Genomic DNA, 16,889 nt, shown 5'->3' with positions numbered 1-16,889 from the left:
CGAGGTTGTTTCCACTAGGATGAGAAATTGATTATATGAGTTGGGTATATTTTTGGAATAATCTTGTTTGAAAAAAAGGTACTCAAAGTCCTGTTTCCCTGAACACAGTAGGAAAAAAAAAAGCAGGCAGTTTCCAGAAATCCCCCAGTGTGTCACTCTAGTTAGCTCTAGGTCCAAGAAGCTCCATTTGTCTGCTTCCTTTCAGGGTCATGCTCACAGCAATTTGTCCTGGCTTTCTGCTGCCTCCAGCACACACAGCTTGCATGTTTTATCTTAGCACCTGCATTTGTAACCTGGGGCTTAGCTCTGACCTGCCACGAGGCCTAGTGCCTTGAGTGGTAGCCCCATAGCCCACAGCTGTTTTTACTACATAAAGAGACTTGGTTGCGTCGTCTGTTGAAACCGAAAGAGAGTGCTTGGTACACCTATTGCCTTAATGAAGTCTCTGATTGTCTTTGGAGCCAAGAGTCATCTGAAGGCAGCCATTAGCATCTTTCAGTATAACAATACAAAATAATTGTATTTTCAGTATAACCTTTGCTCATGTGACACTTCTGTGGATTAAGTTTTTGATCCTGAACCCATGACATAAATGGGAAGATTGCCCTTAACTTCAACAGATGCAGGAGCAAGACTTTGAGTAAATATTTGGAGGCTCAGGCCCTATTTTACCTGCTACAGAAGAACTAAATGATGCATATATAACCCTCAGATGTAATAGGACAGTGTTAGCCTTTTTCCTCATCCTTTACCATCCTCTAGCTAATGGAGATACTCCTTTATCTCAAGTAAGATAGTCTGATTTTAGCACTGAAGGACCCAGGTTCTAGCCCTGCTACCAAACCAGGCTGGGAAATCATTGTTGAAGTGGTGCACCAACATGTGTCCTGCACTCCAATAGACCCTTACACATACAGGCTGAGCTTCCATAGGTAGAGAAGGTTTGTAACTCCCCTCCCTAGGAAAGCAAGTTCAGCTTCTAGCTAGTAGAGTTACTCCTTTATCCAAATGGTAGAGGCTCTTCTCACTATAAAGCCAAGAGCTAAGGATTTTTCTGACTATAGTTGTGAGAAACATTTCGTGCACATTTCCTGAAAGGCAAAGGCATCAACCTTTACATTATTTTTATTATTAGGGTCACTGCAGAATCACCACTTTTGCTTTTTAAAAAAAGTTCCATGCCTATACATCATTGTTCTTTGCTTATAAAAAACATAATATGAGTCAGAGCACAGTTTTCTCTGAAGGACAAAGATGAAATATATGAATGTTGCTGTTAAAAACATTTATTTGTACAGAGGTAACATTATTCAGTTATCTGAGACAACTGAAATGTTTTTAAGATCAACTCCTCTAGTTTGGTGAGACACTTGGTCTCTATGTAACATTTTTTTTTTCCTAAGTGAAACTTGCAACACTTTAGAAATGGTAATAAGACAACCTCTTATCTAACTTTCTTGGATCTGTAGAATTGGGCTGGAAATATCATGAAACATGGTTTATTTGGGTGAGACTCTTCAAGTACTTCTTACTTCCAGGTAAGTTGGAAATATCATAAGAATTCAATGGGACTATTTGTCTCAGTAAGTACTACCCAATGCGAGTAAGGGTTTCAGAATCCATTTGATAGGAAACAGTTTTTAAGCTGACATTGGTTATGCCTTGTACCTGAAAGTTACTACATTTGCTATTTGAAAATTTGGAGAAGACATCTAAAATCCACTTTCATGTAACCGGGTAGCCTTTATTTTTCCTGCATGTTGGCCTTCATGTTTATTCATCATTGTCACAATTATATCATTTAATGTGTTCCCCCAATATATACCTTTAAAAGTTAATCTGTCTCAATTTTTTTGGTAAACAGGTTCTTCAGCATTTGTAGGAGACATGGTAATTGTTGGTGTCTGGGAGGGCTGTTGATTGAACAAACTGAATTTGTTTAGTAAAATAAGCCCTTGAGAAAAAATACATAAAATGAAATTAAATGAAGAGACAATGTATATTTGTAACATACAATAAGCCTCTTTTAAAATTTCACTATAGTGCCATGTAAAGTTTTGCCACTATATAAATGTTTATTAATAATGTCGATTGTAGTATGGTACCGTATTATAATAGAATAATATTAAAAGTATTAATAACAACAGTGATAAATATACATACTGAAAACAGAGTTCTGTACTCTCTAACCCAAACACCAACTATGGCGAAAGCTTAAGGTAGCTTTCATTTCATGAAATTGTCTGCATAATTTAGGAAATTGTGCACATCAGCTAGGTAAAACAAATGATAGTACTAGTGTGATCTCAGTAGTGACCTGATACCAGTAGGATTGATACTACTAGAATTGGTAGTACTGTAATGTTAGCGGAATGAACTCCCATGGGACACGAGAATCATTGCAAACCTCACCACCATCTGCTCCAAGCCCAAGGCACACTTCCTCAACCTATGTTCTCGAGCAGGAATACATAGCAGTGTGTACACTACCTCTGCCCTCCACAGCCAAACACTACACTGCACATACAATTGTCCTCCCGCTGAGAGAATGAGAGAGAGAGAGAGAGAGAGAGAGAGAGGGGGAATGCATCACATGTGACAGATGTTTAGTCATTTAATGCCCTACTGGAAGCCATCTGATACTATGGTGATGAGTGCAGTATAAGAGTATATGTAGATTACAATACAGAATACTGTATTACAGTGAATCATACACTAAGAACTATTTGAATAGACTACCCTATTCTGACGAACCATTTTGAAATTTCCATAATGTTTCCAGTACATGTTTGCTTGACCTTAGTTAAAGGCCACCTCATTTATGTGACCATCTTGGTCTCTCAGGTGGTTGCTGAAGACTGGTATTAAAGTGTTTTATATTACACTTGTGGTATTCTAAGATGCTCTGTTTTCCAACATGAAATGCAAGATGAATTAATCAATACAGGATAGCAGCATTTAATGTCTGCTGGTGTGTACTTTAAGTCAACAGAACAAGAAAATCAGATTAGGATTTGCTGTTGAACACTTTAAGAAAGTAGCTGATTCAGTATATTGAAAAAAAAAAAAGATTAAACAGCTTCTGGGCTGTTGAGGCAAACAGAAACTCAAAACTTTTTTTCCCCAGGCCTTTGGTGGCCTTGAAAGCCTACAGAAATGATTTTTCTCAGTCAGAACTAAAATCTGCTCTAGTGTCATGTAGGAACCTTTCCATACCTTAATTTGCTCCTTCACTTGGAATAATTAACACTATTCCCACTTGAAGAAAAGCCTACCTTTGACTTCCTCAACCTTTATGCCTCTCTCCCAATGCAGTCTAATACTTTTTTCTACGTAACTATATTTCCATTGTGGTGTACAGTAGCATATATGTATGATCTTCTGTACTGTGAATGAATTTAATTTATACTGAGGGATTTACATTCAAGGCTTGCCCTTTTAAACTGTAATTAGAATTGGACAAATCCTGTGAAAACTGTTCACAAATATATGTTCATATAAAAATTGTGAATTTCCCTCAGTGGTATTTGTGACCCCATATATTCTTTACTCACAAACATTCATATAAGCAAATTTTTGTTTGCAACAATAGTCATGGAAGTAGAAAGTGTCATGAATATTCATATGAATAAATACCTGTATATGTATTCATAATGGAAGTGTTCATGCAGCCATCTTGAAAACCCTTTTCAGGCTGGGGAGCAGAAACAATGCCATGGGACTTACATGACAAATCATACCATTCCAATAATGAACTATGAATAGGGACTGCTTCGAACAACAATCATGACCAATCGCTTGTGAGAAAGCCATATTTAAATATGTTCTCAGAGATCTTTAATTAAGTTAGGTCAAATAACACAGTAGGTTAAAAAAAATCTGTGGGTAATTTGTGAGCACCGAAAAGAGCTCCACTTACTGAATGAATTGTTTGCTGTGAAGTGCTCAGCTCTAGTGACAGTATAAGAAGGCCCCGTTTTCTCATGGGAGATGATATAACAATGTAGCTCCATTGAAGCTTTGCCTTTTCAAAATGTTCAGTGGCTTAGCATTCAGCTTTGTTTTCTTAGGTATTCAGCAAAGTCTTAATAAGAAAAAAAGGTGTTAATTGAACACACACTAGAAATAGATAATGTGATCAGAAGTGATGCTTTGGATTGGTGGCCCATAGCATGCTGTCACAAATAATAATAGAACAAGGCTAGCATCTTCTTCCTACAGTCCAGAGAAGGTCTAGTTGACAGCACTTTATCCTAATTTATAAAAAGGCTTGTTTTACCCCATAATGTTTAATAAAGGTGGCTAATAGCTTGCCCTTTCTAAAGTGCTTCACAAATTGATCATTTAGGATCCACTGAATAGAGAGAGATTCTGGGGTTATATAATTGGATACAGATTATAACAAACTAGATTAAGGGGGATCACAAAAGAGCCCTCAATTTTTTCTGTGTGGAAAAAACACATTTTATAAGAGTAAATAAATACAAACTCCATATGCTCTTCCTTGTTCTCTTCCCACTCCCGGGTGGAAGGATAATGCTCTGAAACTCATTTTACTAAACACATTGCTTCAGAACAAGTATGGCACACTCAGCACAATTATATAAAAGATATTTACATTGCTGTGGTTTCCCATTATATTATTTTTCATTAGATTATGTTTCACTGCCAATCTGTTATAGTAACTGGAAGAAGAAAATCTTAGCAGGGGGGAACCTGATCCCTATGTGCTCCTGTGTTCTAATTCACAACTGAGACTATCTAGCCATGCAGCACAAAATTCCCAGTCAGAATTTGTTTTTGTATTTGATGTATGTAAAGAATCACATCAATATGTGCATGTAGTTTGATATGTCAGTGTTAATTTTTTTCAGAGACAATAAACAAAAATGGCATAAAGGTTACAAGGAGAACTACTTAAATACCTTTCTATTTGAAGGTTGTCTTTTAGAAGCAAGTGTTGGTATAAATATAGCTGTTTCTGATTATGGATGTATGTTTCTATAAGTCTCCAGAGATTGTTTTGGGATCAAAGCAAGGACTAAATAGCAAGTTAAGCTATAAGAGGATGAGTGCACCCTATAAATTAGAACTGCCAATTGTAAATTTTAACTTGATAGATTTGCTGGGTAGGGTGGGGGACTTGTTCTTTGCTTTATAGCAGGTATCACCTACGAGGTTCTACTTCAGTCTATTCCTATCCCCTATGGAATTGTTGTCCAAACCCTTTCATTAATGCACACACCACTGCCCATGTATATGTCCATGGAACTGGACTCTAGGGGAGGGTGGGGGTTACACCAAACTAAGGCACATAAGCTGCTCCCCTGCACAAACATATGAAGAGGAATAAATCAAATCCAAGATACTCTGCAGATACAGAGACTGCATGTTGAACCACAGGACCAACTGTAGTGTGGACCAGTTACAGGACAGAACTTAAGAATGAAGCAGAGACATGGGCTTAGCCAGAGGTGGGTCCTGAAATCAGTGGCTTTAGCTACCCATTCAAGGGTCCCTCCCTATGTTCTTCCTAATGACCCTCACACCAGCTGAGGCAGCAGCTACACTGTAATTATCTACATGGCCCATGGTTGTGCTTTCTCACCCCTGCTGAGGGAGAGAAAAAATCATTCAGCATCCAAGAAGAGTTAATGCTGCTTCAAGTAACATTAACTTTCCATACTTAAAAAAAAATAAAAATCTACATATCATGACTCTTTGAGTGATGAAGGGAAGTGAAAGAGAGAAGATAATGGTCTGTGAAAAGAGCCTCTTTTTTAAAAAACAAAAAAAAGATACTCTCTTTTCTTCTATTAGAAAAGAGAAATTCCACAAATATTGCTTGGGAAGTATGAATTAATAATAACAGTAACCCTTTCACCATTGCTTTCCTTTGTCATACAAGTACAACACTGTTCTTTTACCTGGTTTAGTTACTGAGCAAACAAACTACATTATAATTTTGAGATTGCCTCCTCAAGAAAGAGGTAAGAGTAAGAAAAAAAAAACAAGAACAAAAAAACCCCCAAACAAACCCCAGGAAGCACTCAAACTTTGAGAGAAACAAACAGCAAAAACTCTGTGTAAAGTGCAATACCACTAAATAAGCTCAAAGCTCAAAAATAGCCAACCACCAGCCAAAAAATAATCACCACCTTTCACTAAATGCATAGCTGGATTTATAGAGCTAAAACCCTTCCTAGTTCTAAAAGCCCAAGCCCTGCATTTTATTCAGGTGAAGTGCCTCAGCTCCTGCTTTATAGCACTTCACAGCTGCCCTTTCACCCTGCAGGTCACCTGCTTTGAATCATATGGCTGTTTTCCCCAATCTCTCTCTTATTTCTTCACTATTACAGTCTAACCTTGCACAAAGAAGCACCATGCTTGCTCCAGTCATATTTTTAAAACCAGTTTAGGGTTTTAGGAAAGGGTCAGGTGACCAGGATTGCCCTCCCCCACACCCTGCCATGCTGATTTGCCACTATAAAAGCAATGGCTTTGACAATTACTCTCTTTTCTAAGGAACTTGTTGGTTCTTATATGCAGTGTACTAGCCCCATTTCTTACACAGCATTTTATTCTCTAAGATTATGATTTTCAAGATGTTTGCTTATGTTCCTAGAAGGCACCTATTGAATTTTGTCTATAAACATAGAATTCAAATATAGCTGGCATGGGGAGGGGTGAATATTAGATATGCAAATCCCGTGGTTAGGCTTCCTGTCCTGGGAGAGGGGTAACTGGTGACTCTGAAGGGGGAATACCATACTCCACTTTTATACCTTGTCCAAAGCCCTTTGAAGTCAACAGGAATCTTTCATAGGAATTGCCAGAATGGATCAGATCCAAGGTATCTAGTCTAGTACCCTTTCTCTTAGAATGGCCAGTACTAAATGCTTCAGAGTGAGCTGTGAGAGCCCCAAAGAAAAAAGATGTGTGGTAGATTGGCTTGTACCCTGAAGCATGAGGTTTAATTTCCTAACAAAAATTGTTATTCATTATGATAAGTCTGGCTATTCCCACTGACTTTAGTGGTCTTTGGATCAGAACTTTAACTCCCCACAGAAAGCTTGGTCTTACAGGATTTTTGCAGAGAGTGTTGTATTTTATTATTAGAAGAAACATAGTTGTAGATTTATAAAGGAATCAATAAAAAGTACATGCACATACAACGGCTAGGCTGGTTCCAAACAAAAAGAGAGGAAAATGCTGTATTTCCAAACCTCAAAGCCATTCAGGTCTCATAAAGAGAAACCAGTGAATAAACCTGTTGTAGGCAGGACTGAATTAGTCAAATACTACTAAAGAGTTTTAACTTGCTTCAGGTGGCCAGACTGGCACCTCATTACTTTTTCACAGTCCAATGGTTTTCACAATGAGCAACCCACTTGGCTGTCCAGCAAAGAACTGCTGCTATATCCTAGAAATGTTTGGGCATGCTTGAGGTATATGGAGAGTTAAATGGAAATGTTTGTGCTTCATACTTTCTATGCACTTTCACTGGCTGCTATTCAAACATTGTGACCACATCAAAACCCCTTTAGCTATCTCATTTATTGTCATCTAAGTTTCTCTATTGTTTAGTTCCCTCTCCGCAAGTGCTCTGGTCAGTCTTCAAGAGGGAAGACAAGCCAGAGGAGCCAGAAGTTGCAGTCTCTTTTGCTAGATAGCTTACAGTATTACCGAAAGCTAACTGCTTGCTATTCATGCGAACATGTTCTCCCTGGCCTTGCACCTCATACAAAATCCCTCAGCCTCTTCAAATTCCCCCTCAAAATCCACCTTCTTCCATAATTTCTCTAACTTTGACTGTCTCCCCTACATTATATATATATATTTAACTCTTTAAAAGGCCTAATATGATGCAGACCTTGAAAACAAGCAGCTCCTTACCTGACTTTGTATATCCGTCTCTCCCTCTTTTTTCCCCTTGCCTGGTGTGATCTCTCCAGGCATCACGTCTTGTCAAATCTAACCTAGATGTAAGGGATAATGTAAAGTACACCACTGGTGATATATACTGAGATAAAAAAGTAAATATGAATGCTGTTAGCTTATCAATCAACTTTAATATAGTGGTTTCCTATTCTCACAGGAAAAAAATGGGCATGAACCTGGACCCAAACCCCACTGAAAGCTGGTGAAGGGCTTTTCTGGATTCAAATCCTGACCTAGATCAAAACTTTTAAGCTTGGACCTATCTCTAATAGAAACTGGGAAAACTTTGATATTTCACAGCTCCACGTCCTTTTAAGGGTGATGCTCTAACACAGATCATCAACAGCTGTAACAATGGATCATTTACTTTCTAGTCCTTGCATGGGTCCTCCTTCATATTTCATATTTAAACTACAGTCAGCTGCCTTTGTATATTTAACTTCAGCTCTGCTGTTTCAATTGATTTCACATCTCCCATTCCTTTTCTTTCTCTAACCTCCATCTGCCTTGTCTTGGTTGCATTGTACTGAGGCTCTGGCCACCTTTCCCAGAACATTAATTATGCTCTGCATTTTGTGAAGGTTTTTTGGGAGAAGAACAATGCCATCTGCTAAGGCGAGATTGGTTGAGAGCTCTGTTTCATTGCAACACTTTGTAAAGTTCTTACCATCTGTTCGGTTAATTCAGGACCACACCTATCGATGGGAATAACGGGACATAGTTGCTTATTTACAGTAGCTGAGGATGTGGTCCAACATCCCTTAACCCCCAAAGGGATAACTATCAAAGCAGATGGCCATTCTTTATCACATCATACATGTACGATCTTAATATTCAAGTACTTTACTGATAAAGTTAAAGAAAACTAACAGTCACACAGGCTATCTGTGGGGGGAAAGCCCATCACAGACAGGGGGAAAGGCTGGCAAAGTCAATGAAATTTGTCTAAAGTTTCTAGCATATCTAGTATAACTTAATATTAAACAGTCAAAATCTGGTTTCTCCAAGAGACTTGTGTATATAGAAATTATAAATCTCTAAGAGCCAGATCCAACACCTCATTGCAGTTAATGGAAAGATTCCTATTTACTTAACTGAGAGTTGGTTCAGGCCCTAAATGATTAAGCTGGTTGCTCTTTGTTATAGCTTTGAAACTGTAAGGTGCTATTATAGATGACAATTTCCTAATTCAACAAGTGTTGTATCCAACATGGGGGAATTCTGTATTAGACCTCATCTTGACAGAAAAAGAAGAATAGATTAAAAAAATAATAAGGGTGGTAGCACGTAGGGTTGGCAACATTGTATTTAAAATAAGGGACTGTTTTCTTAGCACCCCCAATATTATTTTCTTAGCACCCCCACCTCACCCTCCTCCCAATATTATTATTAATAATAATATTAAACAGCACTGACCTATATTGGTCCAGGGGTATTTCTTGCTGCTTTTTGCAGCAGTCAACAACTCCTGATCTTGTTGTACAGAGATGAAAAAATACGGGGTATCCCTTGTAATAAGGTACTATTGGCAACCCTTCAAGTGATCCTGATTTGCTCACATTTGTTATGTACACACTGAATAAAGTCCAAACCAGTAAAATAAATTTTTGGTGCTTTAAAAGGGCCATTTTCTTAAAACTAATAAAAATTATAAGCCAAATCAGCTGGAAGAAAGGATTTAAACAGAAACATGTGAATGAGAATTGGGAACTGATTAAGAACACTTTACTAGCTGCCCAGTTGAGAAAGAAAGCCAGCCTGGTTATAAAAGAGCCTGGCTTAGAGGGGAAGTGAAGGCAAATATAAAAATTTAAAATAAAAAATGTTAAAGGGGAAATTGATAGTAATTAATATAAATGAGAAACTAGCAGAGTTAAGGACAATGAGGATTTTTTAAAGAGTATTAGGAACAAAAAGAATCCTAACAATGGTATTGGTTCATTACTGCATGGAATAAAATTGTCAATAATAATACAGAAAAGGCAGACTTGTTCAATAAACATTTCTGTTCTGTGTTTGGGAAAAAATCAGGTGATGTCCTATGATATGATATCAATCTAGTTATCCTAACAGAGAGAAGGTTAAGGGGGGAGGGGTGACTTGATCATAGCCTATAGTACCTTAAAGGGGAACAAATGTTTGATAATGGGCTCTTCAGTCTAGCAGACAAAGGTATAACAAGCTAGACAAATTCAGAATGGAAATAAGGTGCACATTTTTAACAGTGAGAGTAATTTACTACTGAAACAATTTACCAAGGGTTCTGGTGGACTCTCCATCGCTGGCAATGTTTATATCAGATTGGATGTTTTTCTAAAAGATCTGCTCTTGTTCAAATAGGAATTATTTTGGGAAGTTCTAGGGCCTGTGTTATACAGAAGGTCACATTAGATATCACAGTGATCCCTTCTGGCCTTAGAATCTATGAATATATATGATGCAAAAATAATTACTGAAAATCTTGCTATGGAGATGATCACTAATATTAGGAATGTTTGGTATGACTGCATGAGGATTTCTTATAAGAGTTCATGTTTGGCTGTATCAACCGTGCCCTGTGTCTTTCTCTCTCCTCCCCCCAATTTATAAAAATCACAAACGGTCAAAGTTCTTCTTTTAAATAGTCCTACAAAATGCCCCACTTCATCCTTTCCAATTTAACTTATTTAAAAATGTATTTAATTATTTTCTTTACATACAAAAGAGTAAATTCTAAGCATATTAATACAAATGCATTAAATGGAACATTCTTTAATTACAATAAACACCAATTACAAAAATTGAATCCTATTTTTAGGATTTAATAGTATCTTGCAAAAGTTTGATGAAATATTCACATTTCTATACATGCTCCACCTATAATGTCTTATATATTTATTTTTGTTATTTGCTATCAAACATCTTATTTCTTTTAATGTCTGTCTGATTACAGAAGTAGGATAGCTACAGATTTTTTATTATTATAGGACTTTATTCACAGGCACTTGATTTGTTTGCCATTTATTTATTTAAATTTATAAAATTTTCAGCACCCCTCACAATTATTTAAAAATACAATAAACAAGGTAAGCACTCCCAGCACATTTAAGATAACAAATGTTACCTGTTTTTCACCCCAAGTATTGCCTGTTCTCTTCTTCTATCAGTGTTTTCCCCCCTGGGCTTCACAGAGATGAATGCTTGTTGACTCATTCATTTTGCTCACCCTATATTAGGCAGATTGCTTTACTCTACCTCTCCTTCCATTGTCCGGGTACACCACAAGAAGGACAGGAGACATTTGTTATGGATTTTAATCAGGCCACAACTTTATTATATAGATGTCTGGGATTGCCCGGCAGATAAAGTGTACAGTGCAGGCAAATCCATGCTTATTCAAATCAATTCTCCGGGGCTTCCACCAGCCCCCCTTTGTTTCCATCTAGGTCCCCCAGCCGACCCATGGCTTGGACCTTACCATTCACCACCCTCATAAGAGGGTTAATGTGGGCTATGAGAGCAGGGAGGGTTGGCTCCCTGCAGTACGAATCAGAGGAGTCTCCAACCCCCATTCTGTTCCTTTATCCAGTACCTCCTTTTAAGTCCTTTACCAGGCCATTTATCTGGTCACTGGCTGCCTTCCCTATGGACTACTTGCACTGGACATCTGCCACAAGGAGCGCCAGCAATTTGCTTGGCTGCCTCCCCCACCCCAACCCAGCCAGGTTCCCAGACATCTCCAAATGGCCTCTTGCCTATCAGTCCTACTGGGGCGAAAGAACCCATAGTCCCATGTGATAGTGAAGGGGCACCAGCAGCTGCATTGTTCTTTACCTGGTATTCAACAACTGCCCTCCATGAAGGGCTGTATAGGTGACCCACTCTCTGGATCCTTGAATTGACAAGACTCCTTAAAAGAAAACAAATAAGCAACTTGTAAGCCCGGAGCCAAAAATCTCCATTCCACTGATTACATCATATTCTAAGGTTCCAGAGAGCCGGCGGCATCTGCTCGGGTTCACTGCTAGCCCCTGATGCAAGCTCAAGAAATCTGTCAAACTGGAAATGAGACAAGACATCTGCTATGCCATTATCCATGCCCGGCACATGCTTGGAAGAAAAACAGATGTTGAAGGTTAAACATTGTAGAACAAACGCTCTTACCAACTTCATAACCCCGTGTGATCTGGACGTTTGGTGACTGATAATCTGTACCACTGCCATGTTGTCGCATCAGAAGCACACCCTTTTTAGTAGCCAGCTCTGATCCCCAAATCACCACCGCAACTAAAATGGGGAAAAATTCCAAGAAGATCATGTCACACACAACCCCATTTTGTGTCCAGGTGGCAGGCCGTTTTTGTGCACACCATTTGCCTTGATAAAACACCCCAAAACCTGTGCCCCCTACCGTATCTGAGTGGATTTTTACCCCCCTTGTAATAACGATTCCTCCCTCCACAATGATACCCCATTAATTCAACTCAGAAAACTCCCACACCCTCAAGTCTTCCTGCATCTCTCTAGTGACTTGTATGTAATGGTGTGGCCTGGCTATGCCAGCTGTTGCCGCTGCCAGCCGGGCACAAAACACGCACCCCGGGGTAACAACCCTGTAAGCAAAGTTCAGGTACACCAGAATAGATTGCAGTTCCCTCAGCATGAGTTTTTCAGTCTTACTGTTCTCTGGAGCAACCCCAATAGCTCCTGAAGCTTATCCTGAGGGAGCCGAGATATGCCCTCCTGGTGTCCAGATCAATCCCCAGGTAGGTCAATGTAGTGGAAGGGCCTTCTGTTTTCTCTTCTGCTAGGGGTGACCCCCAACTTTTTAGCCAGGGCCTGAAATGTGTCCAACAGGTGAACACACTCATCTGACCTGGCTCGCCCTGTGAACAAAAATTCATCCAAATACCCTACTTGGTTTAGTCCCGCTGACCGTACCACTGTCCAGTGCAACATTGTACTGAATTTCTCAAAAGCTGCACAAGTTACCGAACAGCCCATGAGCATAGCCTTGTCAAAATAAAATTGCCCCTCAAAACAGAAACCCAACTGGTCAAAGTCCAATGGGTGCACCAGCAGTAGTCAAAAAGCAGACTTGATATCACATTTAGCCATTAGCACCCCAGGGCCACATGCCCCAACGATACAAACTGCTTAATCAATGGAGGAATAGTGTATGGAACATAGTGCCGGATCTATCCCATCATTAACACAGCCACCTTGCGGGTATGACAGGTGATGAATTAATTGGTATGTCCCTGGGGTCTTCTTGGGGACCAACCCTGGGGGAAAACTCTCCAATGTGCTATAGGTAATTGATCAAATGGCCCAGCTATCCTGCCCTCCTTTAATTCTTGTGCAATCTTTTTTTTAACAATATGTCCCATCCCAGCTACTGACTTTAATTTTTTTGACATCAAATGAGTCCTATTTCCCACAAAAGGGATCCAAAATCCTTCTGTAAACCCCTCCCACAAATATGCCCCATCTGCCTTCTTAGGGTAATCCCATAGGAGAACCCTTAACACATCTGGCCTAACTGGCGTTGGAGCTCGTGCCCATTGCACCACTCCCAGCTTGCCCCCCTCCCCAGCTTGTGCTCTGTGTCCCAGACCCTGTTCCACCCACACCAAACCAGCATTTGATGCTTGTGCCACCCCCATTCTAGTTTCCTCCCTGTGATCTTCCCTTCCTGCTCTGGCAACCATGGGCTGAATGGGTCCCAAAACATGTCTTGCAAACATATCTGTATCTACAGCGGCTGAGAAAACAACCACCATCATTAAATGCCCAGCAAATACTATTATGGGCCTCAGGCCTCTCCCGAGCTTGCTGCGGTATGAAGAAACCACTGTCTGTGTGAACTCCTGGTGCCCTTGGTATCATCCACTCCAACCACAGTGTGTGATGAGGGATGTCCCACCTTATCCCAGTTTGTGTTGCTGCCATTAATTGAAACTGCTTATCATAATTAAACCAGGACATGCCCTCAAACCTATTGTGTGCCTGCCTAATTATGTCCATATACTTAACCAAGGCAGGGCTCCTCTCTGGGTAGGCCTGTACTATAACACCTGTATAGATGAGAAAGGCAGCCTCCCAATTTTCCTATGTTCTAGGCACCTTTGGCCTCTTGGGCAGCTCGCTGTTTTGCTTGCCTTGCCCATGTTTACTGTCTGTCAGCACCTCCCTGTGCAATAGGGATAGTATGTCCACCTATTCGCCTCTCAGGATTTTATCTTTGGTTGTACTGAGTAGGTGAACTCCCATCGGGTCAGCCACCCCAGCATAACCGTACTCAGGATTGCATGGAGGGAGTTCCGCAGAGCCCTCTCCCCTTCTCCCTCCCAGGCTCCCCAAGAGTCTCTACTCTGTCCCATGAGGTTACATGCCCTGACGGCCGATGAATCCCCATGTGCCCAACACGGGCTTCGCTACCCTTGCCAGGGGCCTGCCCCTGTCCTCCTGCCCAAACTTGAGCCTATTCTGGGCCTACCCTGTCACCCTGTGCAGGCCCCTCACATCTAGCTGCCTGAAGCTGCTTCAGTGAACGCAAATTAGCTTGCAGCAGCTGTGTAATACCATCAGTGTCCGCACTGAAGGTGCCACCCCAGGTGAGTCTGCCCAGGCTTTTGGACCTCCCACTCCTGGGCCCAGAGTATTTAATACCCCAGTAGGCTCACTCCTGTCCCCCTCAGGTGAACTCGCTGAGTGACTGGTTGAGCACTCTCCCTGCACCTCGCTTTGGCCCCTGCAATTTCCACCCCTTGTCAGGCTGGGAGGCCGGATACCACCTCTGCCACCCATCCCCCCAACCTCTGTGTGGTTCAGATCACACTCACCCCTGGGATCAGCATTACTCCTATCACTTGTGTTCAGTGGAGGAGAACATCCTGGTTCTGGGTGACCTTGTGCCCTTTGGAAGTGCTGCAATGCTGTGGAGAAAACCTCAGAAACAATTTCACTGACCACTTGCTGCACAGCTCTGCTGACTACCCCATTAATCCACACAGCTGTTCCACCTGCATGCGTGGACGCTTCCCCTCAGTCATTTCCCTCCCTCAGTCCATGAGGCTGCCCCGGGTTATTAAACACACCACCCTGGGCATTAGCAGCCCCCGTACTGGTGAGCACTCCCTGCCCCAGAGACTTGCCCCTCTCAGGTCTCGTACCTTTATGCCCTTCGGACCTCACATTCTTGGGGGGAAGGGGCGGATGGGAGTGTTGAGTCATTGCTGCAAAGCTGGCCACTGAGCACCCTTTTTACAGCAGTTCCTGACCTCCTCCCTTTCCCCTCCCCCATAAAGCAGAGCGGTACTTACTGGGTAAGCCCCAGACAGACTCTGCCCCACCTTAGTTGTGGTGCAGTCATTCTAAGCCTTTAGCTGCTTTCTGCCCTTTATTTGTCAACCTCTCCCCATATGCACTGGTGTTTTACCTCTTGGCTCTTTTCAGCATATTGCACATCTAATTCAGGTTTGTTTTCTCTTTCAGGGATCACCTTATCATACATAATGTATAACGCTTTCTGTCCAGCAGATTTCCAATGCTTTTTCACTGATATGGTCATCGTACGATATCTTTAAGTACTGTAATTTTGCCAGCTGTAAGTGACATCCTGAGCCTCCCAAAGCTTCTCCTGTTGCCTTTCTCATGAAGACGTTTCTTGAGCAGTATCTTATTTCTAACTGGATTTCTTCCTGAAACTCTGTTGCTCTTTAACAGGGGTGCTAAACAAACTGATTCACCATGGAATACAATGCACTAAGATTACTGCACCCCAAAAATAATGTGATAAATGTCTAATTATTTTAGAATTATTAATACTAGATATAGGTTAGGTAATGCTTAATAACTCCCTAGAAATGGTTGTGTTCTTTTTCTCAAAAATCTATGAGAACACCAGGGTCTTAATTCTTTACTGACCCTGTGTGTAGGTGTATGGAAAATTAGTAAGTGCTGACCCTAGTTAAAATGTGAATACACAAAGCTAGGACTAGTCACTGTGATGTCACTAGTTACAGTAGCTTGGCTGGTTTCATGATGAAGAACTTCTGCCATCATTTGGCTTTGGTACTCCTGCTGACTGCAGTCATCTTGATGCTTATCATTATTATAATTGCACCTAGATGTCTCAATTGAGATTAGGGCCCTATTGTGCTAGGCACTGTACAAATATATAGTAAGAAACAGTCCCTGTCCTGAAGAGCTTGCAATCTGTATAGATAAGGAACACAAAGGGGTGGGGGGAGAAGGGGGAAACAGTGGGACAGAAAAATGACTTGCCCAAGGTCATGTGGCAGATCAGTGGCAGAACCAGGAATAAAACCCGAGTCTCCTAATGCCCAGTCCAGTGCTCTGTCCATTAGACCCCACTGCCTCTTGTGATTTCACTTATAAGTGTCTCAATATTTAAAATACAACAGATTTCATCTATTTTATTATCTTTTTATGTGTATGATCAATAAACATCGTATTTGTCTCACAGTGATTCTTTTGGTCTAGACTGGCTGTATGTCTAACCTCATTTAATTTTGAGCGCTCTTACTTTCATAATACAACTTTTATCCTGGGTTCACTGTTGTACAGCAATAGTTGCTGAATAATTCTGCAACATATCAACATTATAATGACTAGCCAAGGGACAAATCCTGAAATTCTTACTCAGTTTTCACTCACTTCTTATTTAAAATTCCCATTGGCCCTAAGAAATGGCAAGCTAACACTAAAGATAAAGAAGTTCCTAAACGTTAAAGCTCTAATCATCACATCACATTACTAGGTATTCCTACCCTTAAGAAATACTCTATATGGCTCTTGTGTATTTACGTAGGACAATTTAGATGCACAGTGGAAATTTAGCCCAGTGCCCATGTGAATTCTTGAACAAGAAAACAAAAGTCTAGTTTGTTTAGTTAGTTCTCATCATGTGTACAGTATATATGGGGTGTAGTGCCATATTTTAG

At 40.6% G+C, this 16,889-nt stretch overlaps 1 protein-coding gene across 1 annotated transcript in view; it reads right to left on the bottom strand.

Moving 5' to 3' along the window:
- The window catches only part of FSHB (follicle stimulating hormone subunit beta), a 196,706-nt gene extending 181,846 nt beyond the window's left edge, over positions 1-14,860 (bottom strand). Inside the window, exons 1-5 of the mRNA XM_045013232.1 lie at positions 14,766-14,860; positions 12,085-12,207; positions 7,897-7,979; positions 3,920-4,084; positions 3,637-3,694 (exon numbers count right to left, since the gene is read on the bottom strand). The gene's annotated coding sequence lies outside the window, so the exon portion shown is untranslated. The remainder of the gene's footprint in view (positions 1-3,636; positions 3,695-3,919; positions 4,085-7,896; positions 7,980-12,084; positions 12,208-14,765) is intronic.
- Between the last annotated feature and the right edge of the window lie 2,029 nt (positions 14,861-16,889).

Source organism: Mauremys mutica, chromosome 4 (assembly GCF_020497125.1).
Source record: "Mauremys mutica isolate MM-2020 ecotype Southern chromosome 4, ASM2049712v1, whole genome shotgun sequence".
NCBI lineage: Eukaryota > Metazoa > Chordata > Testudines > Geoemydidae > Mauremys > Mauremys mutica.
The sequence above is the reverse complement of the archived record's forward strand: the minus strand, read 5'-3'. Positions and strand labels throughout refer to the sequence as shown.